General features: G+C 47.2%; 3 non-coding genes and 5 pseudogenes across 3 annotated transcripts; all 8 read right to left on the bottom strand.

Annotated features, from left to right (window-relative positions):
* Window positions 1-1,328: 1,328 nt before the first annotated feature.
* On the bottom strand, window positions 1,329-1,550 carry LOC142689217 (U2 spliceosomal RNA; annotated as a pseudogene).
* A 754-nt stretch (window positions 1,551-2,304) lies between these two features.
* LOC142689250 (U2 spliceosomal RNA) lies at window positions 2,305-2,374 on the bottom strand (annotated as a pseudogene).
* A 1,288-nt stretch (window positions 2,375-3,662) lies between these two features.
* LOC142689158 (U2 spliceosomal RNA) lies at window positions 3,663-3,849 on the bottom strand. The gene has a single exon (XR_012858150.1). It is a non-coding gene; the product is annotated as a U2 spliceosomal RNA (small nuclear RNA).
* Window positions 3,850-10,306: 6,457 nt separating this feature from the next.
* On the bottom strand, window positions 10,307-10,499 carry LOC142689170 (U2 spliceosomal RNA). Its single transcript, XR_012858154.1, has one exon. It is a non-coding gene; the product is annotated as a U2 spliceosomal RNA (small nuclear RNA).
* Window positions 10,500-11,265: 766 nt separating this feature from the next.
* LOC142689265 (U2 spliceosomal RNA) lies at window positions 11,266-11,335 on the bottom strand (annotated as a pseudogene).
* A 1,288-nt stretch (window positions 11,336-12,623) lies between these two features.
* Window positions 12,624-12,798, bottom strand: LOC142689097 (U2 spliceosomal RNA; annotated as a pseudogene).
* A 12,493-nt stretch (window positions 12,799-25,291) lies between these two features.
* Window positions 25,292-25,474, bottom strand: LOC142689108 (U2 spliceosomal RNA). Its single transcript, XR_012858116.1, has one exon. It is a non-coding gene; the product is annotated as a U2 spliceosomal RNA (small nuclear RNA).
* Window positions 25,475-26,252: 778 nt separating this feature from the next.
* On the bottom strand, window positions 26,253-26,322 carry LOC142689264 (U2 spliceosomal RNA; annotated as a pseudogene).
* Between the last annotated feature and the right edge of the window lie 630 nt (window positions 26,323-26,952).

Genomic DNA, 26,952 nt, shown 5'->3' with positions numbered 1-26,952 from the left:
AAATACTACACCTGATCTTGCCAAAAGGCCGAGAAGCGATAACCCGAGCGGCCCTTGCCTTGCCCGAGCCTGTCCCATACTGCTGTTCACCCCTTGCAGCGATTGATTCAGCCTACTCCTAGGCAATTCCATGGGGCCCTGCAGGCTCACACACATTTACAGCTACTAAGCGGGAGGGAGGTGAATAAAGGCCGGAGAGGAAGCTACACAGGATTTGCTTCTTTTGCTTGCACCACAATGCAGTGCTGAAAGAGGAGGAATCTACATAAAAACGCCTTCCTGGCAACGCCCAAATGCCCTCCTGCCATGCAGATAAACACTGGCAGCGGCAGCAAGTGCATGCCCACAGCCACCCCTTGTTCCTTCACACCTTGTATCAGCTTTAATCCAGTCCAGTGCTGCCTGCTGAGCAGCACTGACCAACACTGCCTGGGCCCAGGCTTTTATCTATCTCTGAGGCCCCATTATGATGTCAGAAAGCTGGCTCTGGAATCCTGAGGGCTCCACTATGACACGTGCAAAGTTCCGTCTGAACTTTATATAAGACGGTGAGGCTCAGTCAGTCACTCAGTGTTGCCTGAGAGGGCAACACTGCAACAGCCGGCCGCCAGGCTGTCTTTTTTTTGCACATTTATTTGCCTCCAGGAGGCCACAAGAGGGAGACAAGGGACTGCAAAATGGAAAATAAGCATCCACCAACTTTACAGACAACTTCTCCTTGCTCCTACAACCTCCATCCTTGCACAGTTTGTTATTCTTCCAGGTAACAAAGTAACAAATCCAAATTGCTGCTCTCTTTGTAGGCAAGCAAGGGTTTGTTGCAACTGCAATTCTTACTTCTTCTTGAAATGTAGGGACGACAGTACATTCCATCACATCCATCTAGTGTACACAGGTAGGTCCATTGTGGCGGGTAGGCGGCTGGCTGCTTTAATGGCTGTTTGCTGTTCCCCTACTCCACTCCACTCCACTATTTGACTGTGGTGCTGCATCAATCAGTGGCTGGCTCAGGTGCAGCTCTTTAACTTACCTAGGAGGGAGGGCGGAGAGAAGACAAGGAAGGTGAATGAGCTGTTCCAATGTGAAATGCCGGAAACACAGAAACACAGAAGACACACACACACACACACACACACACAACAAGAGGTGGCAATGTATTCATTAATTGCATTTAATAAATGAGCTCATTATCACACATGACTGTACAAATGCATTGTCCAACAGGTGTTGAAATAATGGGATTAAAAGGGGAGATCCCATCAGAAAGACAAAAACAATAGCAAACACAAATAGCACTTTTGGAATCTGATTTTAGTCAACACATAAGGGAAGGGTGCACCGGTCCTGGAAATACTGCAATACCAGGTCAATGCGTGGAGTGGACAGAGCAAGCTCTATTTCCATCTCCCTGTTCTAAAAATCCATTTAATATATGGTCCCCAGATAGGGGACGTATCAGATATTAAACTGATAAGAACAGATTTTTTTTTTTTTTTTTTTTTTTTTGAAAGCCCGAGTCGTGCTTTCTATCACCCAAGTGCATAAAAAGTGCAGAGGTGCCACACAAAAAGTGCACAAGGATGCGGTCTATCGCAGCCCTTCTCTTAAAAGAGAGAGGCCCCGCATAACCATTCCCTGACCCTCCAAACCATAGGCCTAGAGGATCAAGGATCGATGGTCCCCCCTCGCCGAAGCTTAGGGAGACCCAAACACACTCCTAGGCTTCTACCTGGGCTGCCACCCCAGTGTCCACCTAGGAGCCTGCATCCTAGTTGCACCTCCCCTCCGAAGAAGGGAGGCCGGGTTGCAGGGGAAAAAGGAACCAGAAGGCCACACATTTTCCCCCTACACCTCAGGAGGGTCCCAAAAGGGCACCGCATCCCAAAATCCTTGTGACAAACGTGACAAACACACAGTGAAAAACAAAATTAAATAAGTGGATGTGCGCTGTGATACAGCCTGGACATCCGCCAGGTATAAAAAATTCCTCATCTCCCAGCCAGAAGGCCGGGAGAATAAAGGTGTGTGCTCATATAGCGTGAAAGAGAGTGCGTGCAAGTGTGCCTTCACTCAGTGGGATCCCACCCCCAGTGAGTTAGGGCACCCCAGGGTCACCAGCCCTGGGGCACATAGCAACTCGGGCTTCCAAACTACCCGGCCTAATGACCTCGATCCGGCGGTCGCCTGGTCACCTACAAATGGTACCTTTAAACCAAATGCGTACACCAGAGCGATGACCGTTGTGGTTCCCTGCCCTCACCTCGGCGTTCTGTCATCCCCCTACGATGGCCCACGTACCACCGGCAGGGATGATTACTAACCTCAGCTTGAGCAGATACTACACTTGATCTTAGCCAAAAGGCCGAGAAGCGATAACCCGAGCGGCCCTTGCCTTGCCCGAGCCTGTCCCATACTGCTGTTCACCCCTTGCAGCGATTGATTCAGCCTACTCCTAGGCAATTCCATGGGGCCCTGCAGGCTCACACACATTTACAGCTACTAAGCGGGAGGGAGGTGAATAAAGGCCGGAGAGGAAGCTACACAGGATTTGCTTCTTTTGCTTGCACCACAATGCAGTGCTGAAAGAGGAGGAATCTACATAAAAACGCCTTCCTGGCAACGCCCAAATGCCCTCCTGCCATGCAGATAAACACTGGCAGCGGCAGCAAGTGCATGCCCACAGCCACCCCTTGTTCCTTCACACCTTGTATCAGCTTTAATCCAGTCCAGTGCTGCCTGCTGAGCAGCACTGACCAACACTGCCTGGGCCCAGGCTTTTATCTATCTCTGAGGCCCCATTATGATGTCAGAAAGCTGGCTCTGGAATCCTGAGGGCTCCACTATGACACGTGCAAAGTTCCGTCTGAACTTTATATAAGACGGTGAGGCTCAGTCAGTCACTCAGTGTTGCCTGAGAGGGCAACACTGCAACAGCCGGCCGCCAGGCTGTCTTTTTTTTGCACATTTATTTGCCTCCAGGAGGCCACAAGAGGGAGACAAGGGACTGCAAAATGGAAAATAAGCATCCACCAACTTTACAGACAACTTCTCCTTGCTCCTACAACCTCCATCCTTGCACAGTTTGTTATTCTTCCAGGTAACAAAGTAACAAATCCAAATTGCTGCTCTCTTTGTAGGCAAGCAAGGGTTTGTTGCAACTGCAATTCTTACTTCTTCTTGAAATGTAGGGACGACAGTACATTCCATCACATCCATCTAGTGTACACAGGTAGGTCCATTGTGGCGGGTAGGCGGCTGGCTGCTTTAATGGCTGTTTGCTGTTCCCCTACTCCACTCCACTCCACTATTTGACTGTGGTGCTGCATCAATCAGTGGCTGGCTCAGGTGCAGCTCTTTAACTTACCTAGGAGGGAGGGCGGAGAGAAGACAAGGAAGGTGAATGAGCTGTTCCAATGTGAAATGCCGGAAACACAGAAACACAGAAGACACACACACACACACACACACACACAACAAGAGGTGGCAATGTATTCATTAATTGCATTTAATAAATGAGCTCATTATCACACATGACTGTACAAATGCATTGTCCAACAGGTGTTGAAATAATGGGATTAAAAGGGGAGATCCCATCAGAAAGACAAAAACAATAGCAAACACAAATAGCACTTTTGGAATCTGATTTTAGTCAACACATAAGGGAAGGGTGCACCGGTCCTGGAAATACTGCAATACCAGGTCAATGCGTGGAGTGGACAGAGCAAGCTCTATTTCCATCTCCCTGTTCTAAAAATCCATTTAATATATGGTCCCCAGATAGGGGACGTATCAGATATTAAACTGATAAGAACAGATTTTTTTTTTTTGTTTTGGCTGTACCACAAGGATACAAAACCGTTTATTCAAATTTCAAAAGATTTTACATACAGGTGCAAGACATTTACAATATAGAATTCCAATCATTAAAATGCCATTTTACATATGCAGAAGCGTCCTTTTGTTTATCAAGTAAAAGATATAAAAACATTTCACTTAAAATCATCCCAATTACATTATCCACCGATAAAATATCCTTTTTAAAAAGTAAAATGTTCCGTGCCTTCCAAAGAGCTGCCTTCACACAGTTTATGATCCTCCATGCCGTCCATCTGTCTGGAAAGGAAACACAGTCTATTTGTCCATATAATATGACGTAATAGTTCAAAGTCTTTATTGCCGTGATTGTTTTTAGTAGCGGTAAAATCTTCTTCCAAACGTCCTTCGCAAAATCGCAAGTCCATAATAGATGAAAAACAGTTTCCTCGTTGTGGCATCCCTCTCTTGGGCAATTGGCTGTAGATGACAAATGCCTTCTGTGTTGGAAGGAACGGCATGGCAGGCAACTGTGGACGCAGCTCCAGGCTAGGTCTTTCTGGGAATTAAAAAGATAAAAAGAATTCAGCATTTTCCATATATTCTTACATTGTATCTCATTAAAATTCCCAATAAAACAAACCTCAGTGGATTTTGAAATAAATTTTGTTAAAACTTTGCCATTCATTAAGACATCTGTTTTTACCTTAGTGAGATTAAAAAGGATAACAATTTTCTCTAAAATCTCATAAATATCTGGCATGTTAAAACTGTAGGGATGTTTAAGATCAGTTTGAAACCACCCAAAACGCCTCATGAAATTTCCCAAATTATATCTCAAGAAGAATGACCAGTAGTTTTCTTTAAAAAAATTCTTAAAACATAATGAAAAGAACTTAGTGTATAAGAAAACTCTAAAATCAGTAAAATCTTTTCCTCCTTTATCTTTGGGTTTAAAAACGATTTCTCTTTTTAATTTTTCCATTTTTGAATTCCAAAAGAAAGTGAAACATGCTTTTTGCAATTTGCATAAAATACGGGTGGGAGGGGGGAAGACTAAGCTCAAGTATAAAATCAAAGGCAGGATCACCATTTTAATAATAAGCACTTTGCCCTCCATAGTCAGATCTCTCATTCTCCATATACATAACTTCTGGTTTACTTTTTGCATGATCCCCTCCCAGTTCTCCGTTACATTATTGTATTCATTAAAATAAATACCTAAAATCTTCACTTTCTCTACAATTGGAATCTCAATGTCTTGCATATCTATTGCACCAATCTTTAAAATCTCACATTTATTAAAATTTACTTTAAAACCTGATGCACAGCAGAAATAATGGATTTGTTTTAAGGTCTTTTTTAATGATATATTATCCTTACAGGTTATTGCAACATCATCCATATAACTTACAACCTTGGCTTCAGTACCCTTGCTACCCGGGAGAGCTACCCCACAAATGTCATTATCTCTCCTAATCATGCATAAAAGGGGTTCAAGGGCACAGATAAAAAGTAGAGGTGATAGGGGACAACCTTGTTTCACACCGGACCTGAGGGGAACAGCCTGGGACTTAAAACCATTAATTAAAATTCTACTTTGACAGTCCCTATAAAATGCTTTTAAAGAATTTATAAAATTTTCTGGTACGCCCATCTTTCCTAAAACATTGAATAAAAACTGGTGTGAGACCCTGTCAAATGCTTTTTCAAAATCTACCATTAAAATTGCCAAGTTGCTTTTCCTGCTGTTTGCATCATTTATCAGATCTTTTATGAGGTTAAGATTTTCCCATATACTTCTTCCTGGAATTCCACAGACTTGATTGGGGTGAATAAGTTTCTCAATCACAGTTTTGAGTCTGTTTGCACAGATCTTGGCCATTACCTTGTAGTCGCAATTTAATAAAGTTATCGGCCTCCAGTTCTTGATCTCTTCTTTATTACCTTTTTTGTGCAGTAATGATACATCACCCATTTTCCAGGATTCTGGTAAAATCTTTGAGCTAAAAACTTCTAAAAGGAGAGATAAAAAATCATCCTTTAAAACCTCATAAAAAGTTCTGTAAAATTCGATTGGTACCCCATCAGCTCCTGGAACCTTGCCCAACTTAAAACTATTTATAGTATCCAGCATCTCTTTCTCGGTGATGGGCTGTAATAAAGCAGATTGGGCATTAAAATCTAAAACACATGAAACTTCTTTTAAAACGTTCTCCATAAAATTAGTATCCACATTTTTTTCGCTAAAAAGATTTTTATAATAAATATGAGTTTTTTTTAAAATGTTGTCAATATCGGTTTCTCCTTCCATTTTATCTATATGAATCTTCTTTTGTATACTTTTTTTAAAAAAGTATCTGGAGCATTTCTCGTTTTCTTCCATGTGTTGTATTTTTGCTTTAAAAATTATCTCTTTTCCTTTATCTTCCAGAAACATTTGGGCTTCTTTTTTAACCTGTATTATCTCCTCAGTCACTTCTACCCCCACAGACCTTATTTTGTAAAGAGTTTGCAATTGAATATTTAATTTTTCATAGACCGCTCTTTTTTCTTTTGCTCTTTGAATTCCATACCTTATGAAAAAATTTTTGATCTTCTTCTTCATCTTATCCCACCATAACGTCATGGATTCTGTAGGGTCTCTCTTTCGCTTACACCTATTATAAAACCTAATAAAATCTGCAATTATTTTTTCATCCTTTAAAAGTGCTACATTCATCTTCCATGAACTGGAGCCTCTTCTAAAACCAGAGTCAAAATTTAGAACAAATAAAAGGCCTTTATGGTCAGAGAACATGTTTGTTAAAAGTTCACAGTGGACAGGTAAAATTTGCTGAGAAGAAAAAATAAAATCAATTCTTGAGCTACATCGTATGTTACTCCAAGTAGTGCTATCTAGATCTGACATTTTTTTATTACAATTTTTGAAGACATCTGTAAGTTTAAAATCACTCACAATGTTACTTAAAAGACCAGAAGTTTTATCGTAGTTTCTACTGGAGGACTGCGTAATTCTTTTTTCACCTCTTAAAACACAATTAAAATCCCCAGCTAAAACCAAGGGACAGGAATCGGTTATAAAAAGAGGTAAAATTCCCAGCATTTCTTCTCTTTCTTTTTTATCTGGTGATCCATAAAAATTTAAAAACTGCCACTTAATACCATTTATAAAAGCCTTTACTAATAAAATCCTGCCTGGTAAAATTTCTTGTTTAAAAGTAATGTTAATATTACCCTTAAAAAGGATTGCCACTCCTGCAGATTTTGATAGGTTAGAACCAGACCATACCGAAGTTCCATATTTCCAATCTGTTTCGTATTTTTGATATTCTGCCCGATGAGGGATGCCACACTCCTGCAAAAAGAACACTGAAGCAGAAAGCAGGGATAAATAATTAAAAAGGACTGTTCTGCGTATTTTTGACTTGAGTCCCCTTACATTTAGGGAGAGTCCTTTTAAAACTGCCATTGATGAGATATAAAAGGTGGGATAAAACACAATTTTCAACCCCTTAAAACCTTTATTTCTTCTTCCAGCCTAGCCAACCCCTGAGAGCTGTCAGAGTTTTCCAGGTCACCTCTAGAAGTTACGCAGTGCAAGAAGCTTGTAGAACTGGAATCGCTGTCTGTTGCCTCCTCCGAAAAATCCTCACACAGAGGACTAAGGAGAGTATTTGGAATGATCGTTAAACCCGTCTTTCCCCTCTCTGGTGTTTTTGACCCGTAGTCCGTCTCTTCCATAGGGCCTCCTGAATGGGAAGCGCCAGGCTGTCCAACAGACATCTGGGCCATCTCTTCTGGGGTTTCCGGGACAGTGCTGGTTGCTCCAGGTTCACCTACAGGTTGTATTGCTAAGTACCGGTTTGTCATCCTTAGTACGTCCTGATTTTGAGGCTCACCTGTCTTCCGTTTTTTCGCACCTAGATCTTCTTGTTTTTCTTGAGAAACAGCTTCCTCCGGGTTTCTACCTTCCTTTCGAGAAAAAGGCATCCCCGTCCCCTGCTTCTCTATTCGCTTCCTCTCCTTTTGTCGGTCCTTCATCCTAATTTGAGACTGAAATCCTTCGTTATCCAGAGAGGCAACAGACTTACCAGTATTAATGTCCAAAGTGTGACTTGCTTCTTGGGTCTCCATTCTTGCTTCCTCTTCGGGGGCCGGCTGGTTTTCCAGTTGTTTCTCTCGTTGGGGTCGGTATGTAGAAATTTGTGGTCTCTTCTGCGGTTTCTGTCTGTGGGGACAAGCTATGTAAAAGTGACTGGTGTCTTGACACAGACTACACTTTTTTGGTTTGTTACAATTTTTAACAGTATGGTTTTGGCTACCACAATTTGTGCAAGTACTCTCACAATCATTTTTTGTATGCCCATATTTTTTGCAAATTCTACAAAATTCCTCCATACCGTTAAAAAAAATATCACCGTTAATATTGCCCAATTTAAAACGAGCTGGGGGTACCAATTTTTCCTCAGGTGCTTTTGGGTCGTCTTTAAGTTCAACAAAAAATTTCCATTTAGAGGTCCATACATCAAACTCATTCATAACCTTCCCCTTAGGAATAACCAAAGTACAAAAATTTTTTAAAAAAAATATTATCTCATCTTCAGTTATATAAGGAGAATACATTTTAATCACCATGAGTTTCCGATCTGAAGAAAAATGCTCCATAATCTGGACCCCTTTAAGCCTGGGATCTCTGCCTACCTTTTTCAAGCGATTTGCAAAATCCAAGTATATACCGTCATATCGCAAGGTCACATCATAGATCCCACGCCTAGGATAGTCCTGGATTGCCAAAATCTCCAATGGCCGGATCGCAAATACTCCCAAAAGCACCTCTTCGATCAGGTGTTTCAATCCACGATTGGCTGGAGCCTCCTCCGTATACGTAAAACGTACCGAGTTTTTTAGCCGAGTGAAGTTCGGCTCGAACGTGAGAGTATCATCTGCCGCCATGATAACTCACTGGGTATCGCACCACAGAGACACACGGGTCACTGTGGCCAGGGGGATCGCCGCTCGTTGCTCCGGACTAAGCCTCTCTCCCAAATAGCAGCACGGGGGTGAAGTCCAGGCGAACCTGGACAATCCCCCGAGGCCGAGAGAGAGGGTACCGGAGCACCTCCCAACCAAAACCAAGGCAGTACTGATACGAATAAACAGCACTACACTTGATCTCAGCCAGAAGGCCGAGAAGCGATAACCCGAGCGGCCCTTGCCTTGCCCGAGCCTGTCCCATACTGCTGTTCACCCCTTGCAGCGATTGATTCAGCCTACTCCTAGGCAATTCCATGGGGCCCTGCAGGCTCACACACATTTACAGCTACTAAGCGGGAGGGAGGTGAATAAAGGCCGGAGAGGAAGCTACACAGGATTTGCTTCTTTTGCTTGCACCACAATGCAGTGCTGAAAGAGGAGGAATCTACATAAAAACGCCTTCCTGGCAACGCCCAAATGCCCTCCTGCCATGCAGATAAACACTGGCAGCGGCAGCAAGTGCATGCCCACAGCCACCCCTTGTTCCTTCACACCTTGTATCAGCTTTAATCCAGTCCAGTGCTGCCTGCTGAGCAGCACTGACCAACACTGCCTGGGCCCAGGCTTTTATCTATCTCTGAGGCCCCATTATGATGTCAGAAAGCTGGCTCTGGAATCCTGAGGGCTCCACTATGACACGTGCAAAGTTCCGTCTGAACTTTATATAAGACGGTGAGGCTCAGTCAGTCACTCAGTGTTGCCTGAGAGGGCAACACTGCAACAGCCGGCCGCCAGGCTGTCTTTTTTTTGCACATTTATTTGCCTCCAGGAGGCCACAAGAGGGAGACAAGGGACTGCAAAATGGAAAATAAGCATCCACCAACTTTACAGACAACTTCTCCTTGCTCCTACAACCTCCATCCTTGCACAGTTTGTTATTCTTCCAGGTAACAAAGTAACAAATCCAAATTGCTGCTCTCTTTGTAGGCAAGCAAGGGTTTGTTGCAACTGCAATTCTTACTTCTTCTTGAAATGTAGGGACGACAGTACATTCCATCACATCCATCTAGTGTACACAGGTAGGTCCATTGTGGCGGGTAGGCGGCTGGCTGCTTTAATGGCTGTTTGCTGTTCCCCTACTCCACTCCACTCCACTATTTGACTGTGGTGCTGCATCAATCAGTGGCTGGCTCAGGTGCAGCTCTTTAACTTACCTAGGAGGGAGGGCGGAGAGAAGACAAGGAAGGTGAATGAGCTGTTCCAATGTGAAATGCCGGAAACACAGAAACACAGAAGACACACACACACACACACACACACACACACAACAAGAGGTGGCAATGTATTCATTAATTGCATTTAATAAATGAGCTCATTATCACACATGACTGTACAAATGCATTGTCCAACAGGTGTTGAAATAATGGGATTAAAAGGGGAGATCCCATCAGAAAGACAAAAACAATAGCAAACACAAATAGCACTTTTGGAATCTGATTTTAGTCAACACATAAGGGAAGGGTGCACCGGTCCTGGAAATACTGCAATACCAGGTCAATGCGTGGAGTGGACAGAGCAAGCTCTATTTCCATCTCCCTGTTCTAAAAATCCATTTAATATATGGTCCCCAGATAGGGGACGTATCAGATATTAAACTGATAAGAACAGATTTTTTTTTTTTTTTTTTTTTTTTTTTTTTTAAAAGCCCGAGCCGTGCTTTCTATCACCCAAGTGCATAAAAAGTGCAGAGGTGCCACACAAAAAGTGCACAAGGATGCGGTCTATCGCAGCCCTTCTCTTAAAAGAGAGAGGCCCCGCATAACCATTCCCTGACCCTCCAAACCATAGGCCTAGAGGATCAAGGATCGATGGTCCCCCCTCGCCGAAGCTTAGGGAGACCCAAACACACTCCTAGGCTTCTACCTAGGAGCCTGCATCCTAGTTGCACCTCCCCTCCGAAGAAGGGAGGCCGGGTTGCAGGGGAAAAAGGAACCAGAAGGCCACACATTTTCCCCCTAGACCTCAGGAGGGTCCCAAAAGGGCACCGCATCCCAAAATCCTTGTGACAAACGTGACAAACACACAGTGAAAAACAAAATTAAATAAGTGGATGTGCGCTGTGATACAGCCTGGACATCCGCCAGGTATATAAAAATTCCTCATCTCCCAGCCAGAAGGCCGGGAGAATAAAGGTGTGTGCTTAAAAGTGTGAAAGAAGAGTGCGTGCAAGTGTGCCTTCACTCAGTGGGATCCCACCCCCAGTGAGTTAGGGCACCCCAGGGTCACCAGCCCTGGGGCACATAGCAACTCGGGCTTTCAAACTACCCGACCTCCTGACCTCGATCCGGCGGTCGCCTGGTCACCTACAAATGGTACCTTTAAACCAAATGCGTACACCAGAGCGATGACCGTTGTGGTTCCCTGCCCTCACCTCGGCGTTCTGTCATCCCCCTACGATGGCCCACGTACCACCGGCAGGGATGATTACTAACCTCAGCTTGAGCAGGTACTACACTTGATCTTAGCCAAAAGGCCGAGAAGCGATAACCCGAGCGGCCCTTGCCTTGCCCGAGCCTGTCCCATACTGCTGTTCACCCCTTGCAGCGATTGATTCAGCCTACTCCTAGGCAATTCCATGGGGCCCTGCAGGCTCACACACATTTACAGCTACTAAGCGGGAGGGAGGTGAATAAAGGCCGGAGAGGAAGCTACACAGGATTTGCTTCTTTTGCTTGCACCACAATGCAGTGCTGAAAGAGGAGGAATCTACATAAAAACGCCTTCCTGGCAACGCCCAAATGCCCTCCTGCCATGCAGATAAACACTGGCAGCGGCAGCAAGTGCATGCCCACAGCCACCCCTTGTTCCTTCACACCTTGTATCAGCTTTAATCCAGTCCAGTGCTGCCTGCTGAGCAGCACTGACCAACACTGCCTGGGCCCAGGCTTTTATCTATCTCTGAGGCCCCATTATGATGTCAGAAAGCTGGCTCTGGAATCCTGAGGGCTCCACTATGACACGTGCAAAGTTCCGTCTGAACTTTATATAAGACGGTGAGGCTCAGTCAGTCACTCAGTGTTGCCTGAGAGGGCAACACTGCAACAGCCGGCCGCCAGGCTGTCTTTTTTTTGCACATTTATTTGCCTCCAGGAGGCCACAAGAGGGAGACAAGGGACTGCAAAATGGAAAATAAGCATCCACCAACTTTACAGACAACTTCTCCTTGCTCCTACAACCTCCATCCTTGCACAGTTTGTTATTCTTCCAGGTAACAAAGTAACAAATCCAAATTGCTGCTCTCTTTGTAGGCAAGCAAGGGTTTGTTGCAACTGCAATTCTTACTTCTTCTTGAAATGTAGGGACGACAGTACATTCCATCACATCCATCTAGTGTACACAGGTAGGTCCATTGTGGCGGGTAGGCGGCTGGCTGCTTTAATGGCTGTTTGCTGTTCCCCTACTCCACTCCACTCCACTATTTGACTGTGGTGCTGCATCAATCAGTGGCTGGCTCAGGTGCAGCTCTTTAACTTACCTAGGAGGGAGGGCGGAGAGAAGACAAGGAAGGTGAATGAGCTGTTCCAATGTGAAATGCCGGAAACACAGAAACACAGAAGACACACACACACACACACACACACACAACAAGAGGTGGCAATGTATTCATTAATTGCATTTAATAAATGAGCTCATTATCACACATGACTGTACAAATGCATTGTCCAACAGGTGTTGAAATAATGGGATTAAAAGGGGAGATCCCATCAGAAAGACAAAAACAATAGCAAACACAAATAGCACTTTTGGAATCTGATTTTAGTCAACACATAAGGGAAGGGTGCACCGGTCCTGGAAATACTGCAATACCAGGTCAATGCGTGGAGTGGACAGAGCAAGCTCTATTTCCATCTCCCTGTTCTAAAAATCCATTTAATATATGGTCCCCAGATAGGGGACGTATCAGATATTAAACTGATAAGAACAGATTTTTTGATTGAAAAATGCTTTATTGACAATCAATCGTCATCATACAAACATTACTGCGACGCAGCGCAAGCCATGAAGCAGCAAATAATAAATAATAACAGTCGTCAAACATAACATGACAGTATAATACACAGTACAGGCTAGCCTATGCTATACATTACACCACATGCTACACTAACATTCTTGCATTCACTAAAGCCAAACAACAAAGCATTACAGACAAGTGATGGGATAGGGGAGTGGGTAGGAGGGGATAGGGAAGGGGGAAATCACAGGCCCGAAGCTTTATTGAAAGACAACACACAAGAAGGGAGAGTGGGGGGAAGGGGAGTATCAGTCCTCTTCCTCATCGACGTCCGGGCTGTCCCAGGTGGAATAGTCTCTGAGCAGGCTGTGGATCAGCCTGCGGCAGTCCTGGACGGACACACTCTCTCTCCGCAAAATCAGACGGTTCCTGGCAAACCATATAGCGTCCTTAAAGCAGTTCATAAGGCGCCAGGCTTCCTGGATTGCTCCATCCGTGGTATTCCCAGGAAATAGTCCATAAAGTACCGAGCGGTACGACAGTCTGTTCCTGGGTACTGAGTCCTTGAGTTCATGTTCCAAGGCTTTCAACAGACCCTGTGCAAAGGGGCACTGCCAGAAAATGTGCAAAGATGTTTCCTCCGTGAAGGGGCACCTGGGGCAGTACCGGGTCTTGCACAGGTTGCGGGCATGCATGAATGACCTAAGAGGCAGTCCTCCCTGGATGGCCATCCATGAAATGTCCTTGTGCCCGTTGGTCAACCTGCCAGATGACACGTTAGTCCAAACAGTCTCCAACGTGTCGGCATGAAGCCCTGGAACAGACTCCAGTGAGTCCTTTGCTCTGATGTGCTTGTGGATCGTCTTAGGTTTCCACAAGTCGGGCTTAAGACCCTCCAGTTGATGCTCCCTCACGAACCGGACGACATCTCCGTAGAACCAGGGAGCGTGCCAGTTGTAAGGGAAGGAGCTGTCCCACTTGTCCCAGCCAAAACCTCGCCAGAGGGGAAGGAGGAAGTAGCGGGACATGGCCTTGCCCGCAGAGCCGTTTGCTGTCCTCAGAGTCCTACGAACACAGTCACATACAAAAGCGATCCGCAGCAGAGTGGGAATGTCGGGTATACCCTTCCCACCTTTGCGGGGCTCCTTGTACATAACAGTCCGCTTTACTCTGTCCATTTTCGAGCCCCAGATGAAGCGAAACACAGTCCTGGTAATGGCCCTCGAGACGGTGGCAAGAGGGGGCCATGCCTGTGCAGTGTATTGTAGCACAGGCAAGACTTCGTTACGCAGGACCATTGCTTTGCCCTCAATAGTGAGTTGTCTGAGGCTCCACAGTCCGATCCTTTGGTTGACTTTGGCCAAGCGTTCTTCCCACGACTTTAGGGCTGCACCTTCCTTACCGAACCAGACTCCCAGAATTTTGATGAAGTCCGGCTTGATAGTAAACGGGAAGGAGGCAGGAGAAGGCAGGTACCACTTTCCGAAGAGCATGGCTTCCGACTTCCCGCAGTTGACTTTTGCCCCTGAAGCGCGTCCGAACTCCTCACAGGTCTGGACGAGTGCAGTCACCGAACTCTGGTCAGCGCAGAAGACGGTCACGTCGTCCATGTACAGCGAGCATTTGACCTCGAAGTGCCCTGGACCTGGTGCGGTGATCCCTCTGATCTCTCCATTCTGCCGGATAGCCTCTGCGAAGAGCTCTATAACACAAACAAAAAGGAGAGGTGAAAGAGGACAGCCTTGTCTAACCCCCGACGATACAGGAAAGGGGTCAGTCTTCCAGCCGTTCACCAGCACCGAGCTGTAAATGTCGCAATACATCAGGTTAACATACAAACAGAACAACCTGCCAAGCCGCAGCCTACGCAGAGCCTTACCCATGAATTCGTGAGAGACCCGGTCAAAAGCCTTCTCCTGATCCAGACTGACCAGGGCCGCGTGTGTACGGCGGCTTTGCATGTAATGCACCGTGTCCCTCACCAGGGCAAGACTGTCGGCCACCCTACGGCCAGGAATGCCGCAGGTTTGGTCCGATCCGATGATCTGTCCGATGACAACCTTCAGTCTGTTGGCCAATACTTTGGCGAGGATCTTGTAGTCCACGTTCAGGAGAGAGATGGGACGCCAGTTTTTCAGGTCACATCTCTCCCCCTTCCGCTTATACAAGATCGTGATCATGCCTTCTCTCAAGGACGGTGGCATTCTACCCTCCACCACCATCTCCTCATAGAGCTCCAGCAGGTCCGGACTGATCAAGTCCCCCAGCGCTACATAGAGCTCTGCTGGGAGACCATCACTGCCCGGGGTCCTGCCGGGTCTGAAGGATTTAGCGGCAGAGAGCAGTTCCTCCACCGTCAGGGGTACATCCATAGCCTCCGTACCTGCAGGATCAAGATGATTAGTGATACCTGACAGGAATTTATCGGCGGCTTCGGGGTCAGTGGTTTTCCGGGAGTAGAGGCTTCGGTAGTAGTCTGTGACGACTCCCATCACCTCCTTCTTCCCAGAATGCATGTTTCCGGTCTCATCTCGAAGTTCCTTCAGGGGCGTGTGGCCGGCATGGAGTTTCCTGAAAAAGAACGAGTTACATTTCTCACCCTTCTCCAGGTTCTCCACCTTGGAACGAAAGACAATTCGCTTGGATTCCTCCTCAAAGTGCCTTTTCAGGCCCTTTTTGGCTTCCTCCAGCTCCTTCCTGACGTCCCAGCCGCATTGAAGGAGGTCTTGCAGGGATCGCAGCTGACGCTGCATCTCTCTGAAGTCTCTCTTCCTCTCACACGCCTGTTGACGACTTTTTGCCTGAAAGAAACAACGAAATTCAACTTTAACATATTCCCACCAGTCACAGGTTTTGTCAAAGAAAACTTTATCATTCCTCCAAACAATATAGGCGTCTCTAAGTTCCGCCAGTACCTCCTCTCTTTCCAGCAGGGCACAATTCAGCTTCCAGGAGCCAGGGCCGGGAGGAAAACCGTGGCCGATGGCACCCTGGAAGAGAATGGCCCTGTGGTCAGAGAAGAAGCAGGGGACCATGGAGTGCCCATGCTGCTTGACTGCCCGGGAGGTGAACACAAAGTCAATCCGAGAACGAAGTGAGCCATCGGGTCGGCTCCATGAATAGTTCACAGAGCCAATCCCCATGGAGCCCACAACGTCCTGCAAGGATGCTTCGGTTACCATCTCGATAAGCAGTTTGGAACTGACATCCAGTTTGATTGAAGTGCCGGAACTTCGTCCATCCTCTTCGATGGGGCAGTTGAAGTCCCCGGCCATCACCACTGCCCTAGTGGTGGCGAGCTGGGTCCGCAGGGTCTGGAATAGTTCCAGGCGCTCAGCCTTCATAGGGGGAGCGTACACGTTGATGAGCCTAATCGGCTCTCCTGCCCAGGAACCGTCTACGACCAACAAGCGGCCGCAGGCGAGCTCCTGGACAGAGTCAACAGTAAATACGCTTCCCCTAATCAGGATGGCAACCCCTGCAGACTTACAGTCGCCCCCACCAGACCAGTAGGACGGGCCATGGGTCCACTGCCTGGCCAGATGATGGTATGACCTGGAAGAGGGGAGAGTACATTCCTGCAGCATAAATACATCACTCGACTGCTTGGAAAGAAAAGTTAGCACCATCTGACATCTAGTCCTATCTCTAACACTCCTCACATTGAGGCTAAAGATGTTAAGTTTAGCAGCCATGGGGGAGAATAAAGAAGGTTAGTGCAAACGATACACCTTAGTTACCAGTCCGGTCGGGCGGATCCTCCTCTCCTGGCGGGTCCGAAAGATCCAGCAGGCCCTCTGACAAAAATTGTTCCAGGATTGTAGCCACCTGGATGTCTGTTGTGAAGTCGATGACCTCAGGTTCAGACACGAGTTCCTCCACCATCTGCTCCATTTCCTCCTGCTGCGCAAGGGAATCTTCGCAGATTTCCACGACTTGTCGCTTTGAGGACTCAGCAGCTGGGCTGTCCCTCACCTTTCTCTTCCTCTGGATGGCACCTGAGGAGACAAGAGGGGGAAAATCCTCCAGGGAGAGGACTCCAGCAGCTGGAGGGGAAGATGTTAGTGCTGCTGGAGCTGGGGAGAAGGGAGGCTGGGTTGGGAGAGGTGCAGGTGACAGGACCACTGAGATGGGTGGGTAGGAGAAGGTGAGAGCCTCAGTGGGGGTGACAGGGGTTGGGGACGGGGGGGTGGGGAGGGCCGGGTGAGGGAGGGTGGGAAGGGTAGGGCGAGGGAGGGCCGGGAGACGGGGGGGAGGGACTGTCGTCTTCTTACCATCCTTCTTATTCCCGGTCTTCTGCGCCGCTGGAGCTCTGGCTGGGGCGGGGTTCCCTCTGGCCGGAGCTTTCGCCGCTACAGTTGCCCAGGATCGATCCCTCTTCGGGCAGTCCTTGTAGGAGTGGGCTGCTTGTCCGCAGAGGTTGCACATTGTCCGTTTCGGGCAGTCTTTGGTCTCGTGTCCTGTTACCCGGCAGTTCTTGCAGGCGTCCTCCTTGCAGTCCTTCACCGAATGACCCTTCTTGCTGCATCTCCTGCAGATCTGCGGCATGTCCGGGTAGTAGATGAGGCCGTAGGAGTTGCCCAGCGAGAATGACTGGGGCAGGTGTTGGAGGCCGTCTTCCGCGCTGGAATCCTTGTTCAGTCGGACGATTACCGACCACTTGCCAGTCCAGAAGCCGAGTCCGTTCAGGATGTGGGTGGGTTCCCTCACCACTGTGCAGAACCGCTTCAGGAGCGTGGTGATGTCTTTGCCGGGGGTGTGTGGGTTCCGCATTGAGACCGTCACCCGCCTTTCCTCTCTTTGGACAGGGCAGTTGCCCACAAAGCGAGAGAAAGGGGATTCAGGCCTCGCCGCTTTCACCATCTCCCAGTACCTTCTGCAGATGTTGATCGAAGCGAAGGTCACGAAGAACATCCCGGTCATGAAGGCCTGGATGCTGATGGTCTCCGGCTTAGCGAAGCCCTGGTCCAGGAGCATCTTCTGGCAGAACACTTCTTCCGTCATGTCCGGCACTCTCCCGTCCACCTCCTTCAGCTTCAGGGCCACCGTCTGCTTCATCCAGGGCTCCAGGGTTGGAGCAGCCTGGTTCGGCTTCCTGGTGGCCTGTTGGCTTGAGGAGGCTTCAGGAGGAGATGTCCTGGCCTGGGCCGGCTCACCTGGTCCATCAGCCTTCTTCTTCTGGGTGGCAGGGTTGCTGGTTGAGGCCATGGCTTCTTCCAGCTGTTCCTGTCGCTTGGGGAGGATCTTCGATAGCTCTTTCCCGAAGGGGGCGGAGCTATGCAAATCTTCTCCTTGCTGGCCGAGGTTCTTCCACGAAGTTTCTTCCGCAGCGGTTCCTCGTCGAGCTTCTTCTTCTGCGGCCGAGCTTCTTCGAAGATCCCCTTCAGCAGCGGCTCTTCTCCGAAGTTCTCCTTCTTCTTCCCGGCAGCGATCTCCCGGAGCTTCTTCCCCGATGGCGGCTTCTCCCTTCTGGATCGTCGTCTTCGCTGGTTCTTCTCCGCAGTTCGTCGCCGGCTTCGTCTGGAACGCTCTTGGATCGCTAAGCTAGTGTTTATAGCCCCCAGTGGTTCTCCGAGCTATCTATCCTTACAAGGACTGATAAGAACAGATAAGGTTTCAACAAAGTTTTTTATTGGCAAAAATAATATATTTTACAGACTTTTTTTTAAAATTGAAACCACAAGATAAAATCAACAGCATAATACATGAATATTCATACATTTAAATGAATACAAAAGTAATAATAATAAGACCATTAATACAGATGTTATAATAAAAGTACAGAACAATAGCAGGATAAAATTTATACAGGGCATAAAAGACATAAAAGAATAAAACCATTTTTATTTACAATGTTATGGTATTCCACATTTGCAAACACCACATGGATGTTGCTTCTTTTACCCCTAGCTGCTTTTTGTCCCTAAGATAATAAATATACATTTCACTTAGGGCATATTTCACACAATTTTTAACGTCAATAAAATCATGTTTAAAAAGCAGAATGTTCCTAACCTTCCAAATGGCATTCTTAAAACAGTTTAAAATGATCCAACAGACCATTTGCTGTTTAAAACTTGGGCAGTTAAAAAGACCATAAAACACGTATTCAAATTTAAGATCTTTAAGACCGCAGGCCCATTTCAGCAATGGGCCTACCTTCCTCCAAACCTCCTGTGCATATGGGCAGTTCCAAAACAGGTGCATTATCGTCTCGTCGTCACCACACCTGTCTCTCGGGCACTTGGCTCTCGCCACCAGTCCTCGCCTATGCTGGAATTCACGAGTAGGGAGGCACTGGTGAACGATTGCCCAGGCAAGGTCCTTGTGCACATTTGCCATAAATTTCCCGAAAACGTTCCGCCACACCACCTTGGACCTTGCCTGTGAGAAATTTGAAACTGCCAGTGTATCCTCCTGCCGCCTACAGGAGAGTGACACTTTTTTCTGGTCCCCCAATATGTCAGGCTCCAATTCTTGGAGACCTAGGAGCCTGACAGTTTTTTCGAGCACCGCATATTGTTTTGGGGGACACAGAAGCACAGGAGAATTCAAAGGGACACGAAACCATCGTTTAAAAATCATGCCCGTAGCGTACTTTAAAAAGTAGCTAAAAATACCATCAGAATTATACATTTTAAAACAGAAGCAAAAGTATTTAATGTAAAAGAAGTTAAAAAGGTTAGGAACATCTCTCCCGCCATTGTCCTTACATCTGTACATAAAATCACGTTTTAGTTTTTCCATTTTGGAACCCCATAAAAACATAAAACAGATCCTGGTCACTTTTTTAATATATAAAATTGTTGGAGGGAAAACCATAGCTACATAAAGCATTATGGGTAATAAAACAGATTTAATTATTAAAACTTTTCCCTCCATGGTGAGATTTCTCAAATTCCACATTAAAACCTTTTTTTCCATTTTGGCAATTACTGAATCCCAATTGGGTCTCCCATCGTTTTCTTGATTAAAAACAATTCCTAAAATTTTTATCTGATCCTGCTGCATGTTAACTCCTGGTGTCACAGAGGAATCCCATACACCAGTATAAAAACAGTCACACTTATCAACGTTTAATTTAAAACCAGAGGCTTCACAAAAAAAGCCGGTGTTCCTCAATGCCCGTCTCATAGAAGCGGCGTCTGGGCATAGGACGGTGGCGTCATCCATATAGCCTAGGATTTTTACCTGGTTCCCCCTTCCTCCAGGTATGGGCACGCCTCTGATGACTTTATCATCTCTTATTAGGGTGAACAGAGGTTCTATGGCACAAATAAAAAGGAGCGGAGACAACGGGCACCCCTGTTTCACCCCTGATAAAAGAGGAACACCTTTAGTTAAAAATCCGTTGATAGAAATTTGGCTAAAACAGGATCGATATAAAAGCTTAATACGTGTTAAAATAATTTCAGGAACAGCCATCTTTTTAAGAACCATAAAAAGATATTCATGGGAGACCCGGTCAAAAGCCTTCTCGAAATCTAAGGATAAAATAGCAAGGCTTTGACCCCTTTCTTTAAAATACCAAATGATGTCACGTAAAATATTCAGGGACTCAGTAATTGACCTCCCAGGTACCCCACATACCTGGTTTGGATGGATTAATTTATGAATAAAAGGTTTAAAACGGATTGTTATTAGTTTAGCTAAAATTTTACAATCAACGTTTAAAAGAGTAATAGGGCGCCAGTTTTTTAACTGGTCCCTCTCACCTTTTTTAAAAATTAAGGACACAATCCCCCTCCTCCAGGAAGGGGGCAGCTCTTCAGTAATAAAAACTTCCTTATACAATAAAAACATGTCATTCTTTAAAATTTCCCAAAAAGCATGATAAAATTCGATGGGCAGACCATCTTCCCCAGGAGCTTTCCCATTAGAAAAACTTTTAAAAGCAAATAAAAGTTCCTCCAAGGTAATATTACGGGATAAAACTTCCTGGTCTAAAATATCTAGCTTGGCATCAAGGGAATTAAGAACATGTTCTAAAAAGGAAGGATCAATATTTTTCTTGTTAAAAAGAGATTGGTAGAAATTAAAAGCAGAATTTAAAATGCCGACCATAGTGGTTTCTCCTTCAAGGTTTAAAATGACATCTCGTTTATCCATTACCTTTTTGAAGAAGAACCGGGAACACTTCTCGCCATCCTCGAGGTGCTTTACATGTGAATTAAAAATTATTTGTTTCCCTTTCTCTTCTATGGCATATTTTATTTCAGCTTTAAGATTTAAGATATCATCATCAACATCCATACCAATCTCCTTCAATTTAAAAAGTACATGTAAACGTTTATTAAGAACATAAAACCATTGTTTTTTCTCTTTTGCTTTCTTCTTACCTGCTCGAATAAAAAAAGCTCTGATTTTGGGTTTAATGCCCTCCCACCAGTGTAGCATAGGCTGACTGGGCGCTCTATGGGACTGCCAACACTGGTAGGTCCGCACAAACTCCTCTTTAATGATGGGGTCCTCCAGGAGTGTGGTGTTTAGTCTCCAGGGACCCCTACAAGCTTTTTGCTCTCCCTCTAGCTCCAGGTGCACTGAAAGGAGCTTGTGATCAGATAAAATATTTGTTAAAAGCAAACATTTTTTGGGAATAAAACTATTAGAAGTGAAAATAAAATCAATTCTGGAGCTCACTCTTCCATTGGACCAGGTGGGGCCTGGGTCCGCAGGCAAGAGTTCCCTCCAGCAATCTTTCAATTTAAAATCACCAATAAAATTCTTGAGCAGGTAAGAAGTACGGTCAATTTTTCGATTAAAATCCCCACCCTGGCGGTGTTCTCCATCTCGCACACAGTTAAAATCACCACCCACCAGCAGGGGGGTAGACCCAACACAAAACAATGGTAAAATCTCTAATAGTTCTGCCCTCTCCTGTTTGGTAGGAGGGGCATAAACGTTTAAAACACGAATTAAAGTTCCATTAAAAAGCAAATGTATTAAAATAGCTCTGCCGGGCATGATTTCAGTCACTGTTTGGATGGAGATAAAACGACCTCGGCAGAGCAATCCAACCCCCGCAGAGCGACAGTCATTTCCACCAGACCAGACTGAGGGGCCTAGTTTCCAGTCCATCTTTAAATCTTGATATTCCAAGTCATTAGGGATTCCACATTCTTGAAGCAGGCAAAGGTCAAAGTCCACAGTCTCTAAAAATGAAAATAAAGCAGTCCTGCGGACAGGGCTCTTTAGGGACCTCACATTTAGTGAGGCGACTTTGATAGGAACCAACATAGTCTTAGTTGAGGTCAGGGTCCGAACCAGAAGAGTCGTACTCGGAGATCAGCTGCGAGTCTGGACCCCCTTTTTGAGGGGTCAATAAATCTTGGATGTTGGTAGGGTCAGAGCCAGATACGTGGGCGGCTCCAACCCCCACACTGCTCTCATCCGAACTCCGATAGGCAGCTTTCCTCCGAACTCCGGACTCCTCTTCCTCTCGCTGTCTCTTTGCAGAATGGCTCCTATCCATCTCCTCGAAGTCGCTCTCACCCATCTCTGGCCCCTGGCTGAAGATATCGCTGATGTCCTTCCTGGGCAGCTGCACAGGGGCCTGTGAGGTCCCATCGCTCTTGGCAACCTTTGCCTGCTTACGGGGAGCCTTCATCGCAAGCCCCTCCACAACCGCAGTGGAGGAACTTTGCTCCGACCCCCCCGTTGACCGGAAATGGTCAAAACGAGGCTCCAATCCAGCATATTTTAGGGTTTTCTTAATGGAGCCCTCGTCTGACACAGAGTGTCTCCGCTCCATGCCCACACTCTTGGGACAGGCGTCAGGTCCTACTGCAGAACCTACGGAGCCACGACGCCTGTCGCTAACCACTGCCTCAACAGGGTCCACTGCAGGCGGAGCAGAGGACCTGTTTGCAGAGGTGCCGGTCAACTTATGTCCAGCAGAGTCAGAATTCCTCCTGCTCTGCCTGGACCCGGTGGAATCCCTATGGCCGTCCCTCGAGGCTGACATCGGTGGGCCCCCCGATGGAGCTGTGAAGGACTTTGGCCTGGACCCCTCAGTCGTCAATGCTCGTTTTGGGGCATTACCAGCGGCGTCTGCACATGTTGCAAACTGCCGCTCTGGCCCTGGTCTGGGTGGCCCAGATTTCGCTCTGCGGGGGCAATCTTTAAAAGCATGCCCAGTCATGCCGCACAGATTGCACAACACCTCGGAACTGCATTTTGCCGCTACGTGTCCAACCTGGCCACACCTGTTACACTGCACCACATGGGGCCGGTCACAATGTTCTCTGGTGTGGCCATATCTCAAGCAGTTCCGGCAGGCTATTGGCATCTGGGGGTAAAATAGGAATCCTCGATTCTTCCCAATGGCAAAGTTCTGGGGTGGGTGATGTAAGCCTCCAATGCCATTGGGATCCTGGCGGAACTTCACCCAATATTTTCTTTTGCCATTCCAGAAGCTCTGGGTGTTCAAGATTTTATGTGAGAAGCGGACCTCCCTGCAGTAACGACTGAGGAAGGTTTCAATGTCACACTCTGAGACAAATGGACTGAACATGCACATCACGAGCGGGACTTCTTCCTCCCCGTAGAGGAATAAAAAGTTCAGTCCATTTAGCCGCTCCTCACTCTGGTCCGCATCAGACAATCTTTTGTGCATGTTGTCGCAACATGCCGCGGCCGTAAAGGATACGGTGTACCGACCGCGGCTTTCCTGGTCGTTGAGACACAGGATGTCCGCCCGCTTGAGCCCCAGGAAGTCCAGCAGAATCACCTCCACAATGAAGCGAAGGTTCTTCCGCTGGCGATGGCCTTCTTCCACCTCGATGCGGACGGACTGGCGCAACCGGGTGTCCCCGGATGCAAATCCAAATGTATATGGCATTTTCAGTGCCTGGGGGCTAAGCCTGTCCCTTATAGCAGCAAGGGCTCAGATTCCACAATTAAGTGGAACCCTCCCCCAAGGCCAAGGATTAGGGTACCCCAGACACCTACGAAGCCCGATAAACGCCCTCGGAACGCTCTTAGAAAAACGCCTCAAGGCCGGTTGACCTCTTGGGTAAGGCGCGATCGCAACTCGTTGTCCGGGGGCTAAGCCCACTCCCCAAATAGCAGCAAGGGGGTGAAGTCTCTCTGTGAAAAGAGACGATCCCCCAAGGCCAAGGAGCAGGGTACCCCGGACACCTCCCAACAAAACCAGATGCAGAAATACTACACCTGATCTTGCCAAAAGGCCGAGAAGCGATAACCCGAGCGGCCCTTGCCTTGCCCGAGCCTGTCCCATACTGCTGTTCACCCCTTGCAGCGATTGATTCAGCCTACTCCTAGGCAATTCCATGGGGCCCTGCAGGCTCACACACATTTACAGCTACTAAGCGGGAGGGAGGTGAATAAAGGCCGGAGAGGAAGCTACACAGGATTTGCTTCTTTTGCTTGCACCACAATGCAGTGCTGAAAGAGGAGGAATCTACATAAAAACGCCTTCCTGGCAACGCCCAAATGCCCTCCTGCCATGCAGATAAACACTGGCAGCGGCAGCAAGTGCATGCCCACAGCCACCCCTTGTTCCTTCACACCTTGTATCAGCTTTAATCCAGTCCAGTGCTGCCTGCTGAGCAGCACTGACCAACACTGCCTGGGCCCAGGCTTTTATCTATCTCTGAGGCCCCATTATGATGTCAGAAAGCTGGCTCTGGAATCCTGAGGGCTCCACTATGACACGTGCAAAGTTCCGTCTGAACTTTATATAAGACGGTGAGGCTCAGTCAGTCACTCAGTGTTGCCTGAGAGGGCAACACTGCAACAGCCGGCCGCCAGGCTGTCTTTTTTTTGCACATTTATTTGCCTCCAGGAGGCCACAAGAGGGAGACAAGGGACTGCAAAATGGAAAATAAGCATCCACCAACTTTACAGACAACTTCTCCTTGCTCCTACAACCTCCATCCTTGCACAGTTTGTTATTCTTCCAGGTAACAAAGTAACAAATCCAAATTGCTGCTCTCTTTGTAGGCAAGCAAGGGTTTGTTGCAACTGCAATTCTTACTTCTTCTTGAAATGTAGGGACGACAGTACATTCCATCACATCCATCTAGTGTACACAGGTAGGTCCATTGTGGCGGGTAGGCGGCTGGCTGCTTTAATGGCTGTTTGCTGTTCCCCTACTCCACTCCACTCCACTATTTGACTGTGGTGCTGCATCAATCAGTGGCTGGCTCAGGTGCAGCTCTTTAACTTACCTAGGAGGGAGGGCGGAGAGAAGACAAGGAAGGTGAATGAGCTGTTCCAATGTGAAATGCCGGAAACACAGAAACACAGAAGACACACACACACACACACACACACACAACAAGAGGTGGCAATGTATTCATTAATTGCATTTAATAAATGAGCTCATTATCACACATGACTGTACAAATGCATTGTCCAACAGGTGTTGAAATAATGGGATTAAAAGGGGAGATCCCATCAGAAAGACAAAAACAATAGCAAACACAAATAGCACTTTTGGAATCTGATTTTAGTCAACACATAAGGGAAGGGTGCACCGGTCCTGGAAATACTGCAATACCAGGTCAATGCGTGGAGTGGACAGAGCAAGCTCTATTTCCATCTCCCTGTTCTAAAAATCCATTTAATATATGGTCCCCAGATAGGGGACGTATCAGATATTAAACTGATAAGAACAGATTTTTTTTTTGAAAGCCCGAGCCGTGCTTTCTGTCACCCAAGTGCATAAAAAGTGCAGAGGTGCCACACAAAAAGTGCACAAGGATGCGGTCTATCGCAGCCCTTCTCTTAAAAGAGAGAGGCCCCGCATAACCATTCCCTGACCCTCCAAACCATAGGCCTAGAGGATCAAGGATCGATGGTCCCCCCTCGCCGAAGCTTAGGGAGACCCAAACACACTCCTAGGCTTCTACCTGGGCTGCCACCCCAGTGTCCACCTAGGAGCCTGCATCCTAGTTGCACCTCCCCTCCGAAGAAGGGAGGCCGGGTTGCAGGGGAAAAAGGAACCAGAAGGCCACACATTTTCCCCCTAGACCTCAGGAGGGTCCCAAAAGGGCACCGCATCCCAAAATCCTTGTGACAAACGTGACAAACACACAGTGAAAAACAAAATTAAATAAGTGGATGTGCGCTGTGATACAGCCTGGACATCCGCCAGGTATAAAAAATTCCTCATCTCCCAGCCAGAAGGCCGGGAGAATAAAGGTGTGTGCTCATATAGCGTGAAAGAGAGTGCGTGCAAGTGTGCCTTCACTCAGTGGGATCCCACCCCCAGTGAGTTAGGGCACCCCAGGGTCACCAGCCCTGGGGCACATAGCAACTCGGGCTTCCAAACTACCCGGCCTAATGACCTCGATCCGGCGGTCGCCTGGTCACCTACAAATGGTACCTTTAAACCAAATGCGTACACCAGAGCGATGACCGTTGTGGTTCCCTGCCCTCACCTCGGCGTTCTGTCATCCCCCTACGATGGCCCACGTACCACCGGCAGGGATGATTACTAACCTCAGCTTGAGCAGGTACTACACTTGATCTTAGCCAAAAGGCCGAGAAGCGATAACCCGAGCGGCCCTTGCCTTGCCCGAGCCTGTCCCATACTGCTGTTCACCCCTTGCAGCGATTGATTCAGCCTACTCCTAGGCAATTCCATGGGGCCCTGCAGGCTCACACACATTTACAGCTACTAAGCGGGAGGGAGGTGAATAAAGGCCGGAGAGGAAGCTACACAGGATTTGCTTCTTTTGCTTGCACCACAATGCAGTGCTGAAAGAGGAGGAATCTACATAAAAACGCCTTCCTGGCAACGCCCAAATGCCCTCCTGCCATGCAGATAAACACTGGCAGCGGCAGCAAGTGCATGCCCACAGCCACCCCTTGTTCCTTCACACCTTGTATCAGCTTTAATCCAGTCCAGTGCTGCCTGCTGAGCAGCACTGACCAACACTGCCTGGGCCCAGGCTTTTATCTATCTCTGAGGCCCCATTATGATGTCAGAAAGCTGGCTCTGGAATCCTGAGGGCTCCACTATGACACGTGCAAAGTTCCGTCTGAACTTTATATAAGACGGTGAGGCTCAGTCAGTCACTCAGTGTTGCCTGAGAGGGCAACACTGCAACAGCCGGCCGCCAGGCTGTCTTTTTTTTGCACATTTATTTGCCTCCAGGAGGCCACAAGAGGGAGACAAGGGA

This window comes from Rhinoderma darwinii (genome assembly GCF_050947455.1).
Source record: "Rhinoderma darwinii isolate aRhiDar2 chromosome 5 unlocalized genomic scaffold, aRhiDar2.hap1 SUPER_5_unloc_28, whole genome shotgun sequence".
NCBI lineage: Eukaryota > Metazoa > Chordata > Amphibia > Anura > Rhinodermatidae > Rhinoderma > Rhinoderma darwinii.
This window is presented reverse-complemented; position numbering and strand designations above follow the sequence as displayed.